Raw genomic sequence first — 4,011 nt, 5'->3', positions numbered from 1 at the left:
CTCTCCGCTCCTCCAATGACCTACTAATGACTTCCTCACTCATAACCTCATCACACGCACGGATACAAGACTTCTCTAGAGCTGCCCCGACTCTCTGGAATGGTCTTCTTCGTCCTATTCGGCTTGCTCCTACTTTCTGCTCATTTAAAAGAGCGCTCAAAACCCATTTTTTCAAACCTTGCCTACCCGTCTTTTTCTGTTTTTTGAAACCACCACTACTTCCCACCACTACTTCCCACCACTGCATATCTCCCATCCTATTGTGTGTGCAATTCCCCCACCTACTAGATTGTAAGCTCTTTGGGGCAGGGTCCTCTCCTCCTATATCACTCTCTGTATTAGTCTGTCATTTGCAATCCCTATTTAATGTACAGCGCTACGTAATATGTTGGCGCTATATAAATCCTGTTTATTAATAATAATAATAATAATAATAATGGAAAGAATATTACATGTCTAATAAAAAAATGTGCTAGTTTAAATAAAAATGTATATAGCAGTGGGAGAGGGGACATGTAAGGCCTGGTCAGTACCAGTATTCTCCAGATACCAGTCCCCCAATCTATCATTGCAGTCTTCACCTATAGCAGCCCCCACTCAGCCTCGGTAGACTGGTTGCGTCTCTCAGCACTTGGTTGCCCTCAGGAATTGGTGTGCAAGGGATGGTGTCTGGAGATAGGCCAGCAGCTGGCCAGAAGCCCACAAATACAGAGTACAGAATTATCAGGAAATCCAGAAACAAGCAAAAGTCAAAATAAAGGAAATCAGTCCACCAAGCAAGGTACAAAGGTAAGGGCACAAGCAAAGTCGGGAACAGGCACAGGTAAGTAACAGAGAAATACTCAAAATCACTCTAGCACAGGTAAGCCCAGCAGAGGCTACAACAGGCACTGGTGACTGGGAGCAGAGAGGCTTTAAAGTCCCAGAAGCCAATAGCAGTGCAGGACTGAGTAAGGAGCTGATTAGCCGCTAGAATCCCCTTTAGCTGTGCGCAGCCCAAAAATGGATGCTGGGGATGCCAAAAATACATCAGTTTGCTCAACTAAAGGGAAGCAGAGGCTGCTGCTATCTTAGTTCTCCTGGCTGCTGCAAATGACATTGCCCGACAGAATAAACAGTGTTTATTACGGCATTACCTAACAGGACTATTTATTTAGTTTTAGGTGTGTTTAGAGCCTTTTTTAGGTTATTTATTTCTTTTAATGTTATAGCAATCTTTTAGGAATGAACTTGATAAACTTTTAAAGAAATGAACAGAATAAACAAAAAGTATGGATAAACAATACATTAAACAGAAATATGTTCTGTATATCATGGAAATAAGCTTCTGAAATAAATAGACAGAGATTTAGGTAATTAGAATAAGGATATGTGAGAAATACATAATAGATGACAGGTCATAAAGTGAAATATAAATTTGTACTGTGTCAAATAGTAGGGGTGAGATGTACAGAAGGTAGCAATTAGGAGAAGGAGGTGATAAGGAAAAAAGGAACAAGGAAAAAGGAAGGGGCAGGGGCATGAGGGGAACAAGGTAAAAAAGAAGTGGAGGTGCATTGTCAGGGAGGCCAGATCAATAGTTTATTAAAAAGAGTAGTGTCACCTTATTGCAACAAAAATGGTTGAAAGTTTTGCAACAAAAATGGTTGAAAGTTTGCAGTATCCACATACAAGCTCCATAGATTATAAAACGTGGTTATTTTTTCATGCAGTTGCGTTATCAGTTGTTCCATGCGCATAATAGGGTACAGTTCTTGCATCATTTCTAGTACAAAAATTGCTGTCTGTGTTTTCCAGTGTCTTGGGAATGCAGGTCTAACTGCTAAGAGGAAATGACTGAATAATGTTTTTGTACCTATAGTAGAATCTCTGAAAGCAAATATAATATGCACATTTTCACTGTTGCTCTCAAAATTGTAAAAAAAGCCCCTTTACCTGCTGTATAAGATTTTTTAATTCATTTCTTTAAGTTTGGTACATAGCAGCGTTCAGCTTTTCTTACCTTATATGACAATGGTTTGCCTACCAGCCTTAAAATTTATAAGACATAACTACAATATTCAGTACTATAAACTTTATTTGATTTCACCTCCTATTTTAGGTTGCCCAGATTTTGAAGAAGAAATTACATTTCTTTGCCAAATCTTACTCAAGCATCATAACTCTATATTACTTATATTACTAAATACACGCAAATTTAAGGGACCAGCAGAGATTGAAGAAAAAGTTGAACATAAAGCAAGGTAATTAGAACAGTAACTTGTAATCTAACATAAATATAAATATATATATATATATATATATATATATATATGAAAAAAAAATATTTCATTACCTTTTTCAGTCATGTAATTGGCAATATATAAGGATTATTTTAGGTGATTTTGATTAAATTAGAAATAAAAGGTAAATTCCCAATTTGTTTTATAATTGTGTTCTCATAACAAGAGCTAGTGTCTATTTGCAGGAAATCAGTGATTTTCAGTTTAATTGGTTCATGTTTTAAAGCCTTCTAAATGCTATGAGATAACATCAGTTGATTCTCTAAAGACAAATAATAATTATTAATAATCATCTTTGTGTCATGGCAATAATTTTAATACTAATGTGGTAAGGTAATTAAAAAAAAAACAAGTTATTTTTAAAACATGGATTTCCATTTAAACCTAATGTACATTGCATGCAAACTTTGAAATGAAAACCTCAGATTTTAATAAAAAGTATTGATGGATGGTACTGATTAGGGGAAATTGTGGTGTGTTATGATCTGCACTTGAACAAGCGATGGAGTAAGCAGCTCTTGAAAGTTGAATGCGTTTTGCACTTTTTCTCTGATGAAAATCTTATAATTAGTACAATGTACGGTGCGAGTTTACAGAAAAAAATTGATTAGCTCTGTATCAAAAAGCCATGCTTTATTCTACATTATATGCAAATATGCAAATTTTATTTAAAAAAATGTAATTCAAAAGAAAATGCTGTGGAGTTTTGAGCAAGACAGGGAAGGGTTTAAATTCTGTCCTTGTATATTTTGCCATCAATGTCCTATTTAGAACTTTCACATTTCCTTTCTGACCCTGAGATGCAACAAGATTTATTCTCTACAGTAAGTAATTCAATAATTCAATACTGTTTTCAGTGTCACAGGAATCTTAAAAATTTCAAAAATAAAGAACAGTCTATAGACCATGAGCATGATTCATCAAGCCAAATCGGAAGCTCACGTGCATATTCGCGATTCGGAGTCGGGGCCCTCAAACCTATTTATATGCTAGCGTATTCTCCCGGAAGTTATCAACTGAAATGATCGTATGCTTCAAGCAGCGCATCTCCAGCAGCTTGACACTTATGAGCTTGCATTAAAAGTCAATCTTTCACTAAAAAATCAGTCATTCAAATGGCACACATCTTCCACTTAGCCCTAAATAAAAATGTTTGTTGTGTTCAAATGTTTTTTTTTTTTTCAAAAATTTTTATTTAATAAAGGACATGATCAAATACAAAATTTTGGTAACAAATAAAAAGCATTAACTTTAAGAAAAGAAAAATTGTACATATCCATTTTCAACTTAAAAGAGAAAAAAAAGGAGAGAAAAGAACTCCAACAAAATAGTTGTATGAATAGTAGAATATAGATATATAAAAGAAAAGATATATGTATAGAAAAGATAGAGAAAAAAGAGATAGTTGAGAATGAGTACATTTGAGTACAAAATACAATAACATAAACATACAGAAACACTAACAGAAACATATACCAGCCCTTATTAAGCCTGAAACCTAAATAGGATACATATCCGATATCTAAAATTAAAAAAAAGAACGTCTTAAATATAACAATACCTCTGTCATATTCTTCCGTAATTTCAAAAATAATTGTGAGAGTTAAAGAAAATTGTTTACAACACATTTCTTATGGGTAAACCATGGTTACCAATTTTTTAAGAAATTGTTTAAACTTGTTTTGAGATAAAGCGAAAATTCGTTCGTATGAGCAATGATCATTAATAT

This window comes from Pyxicephalus adspersus, chromosome Z, assembly GCF_032062135.1.
Source record: "Pyxicephalus adspersus chromosome Z, UCB_Pads_2.0, whole genome shotgun sequence".
Lineage (NCBI taxonomy): Eukaryota > Metazoa > Chordata > Amphibia > Anura > Pyxicephalidae > Pyxicephalus > Pyxicephalus adspersus.
Note: the sequence above shows the minus strand (reverse complement) of the source record.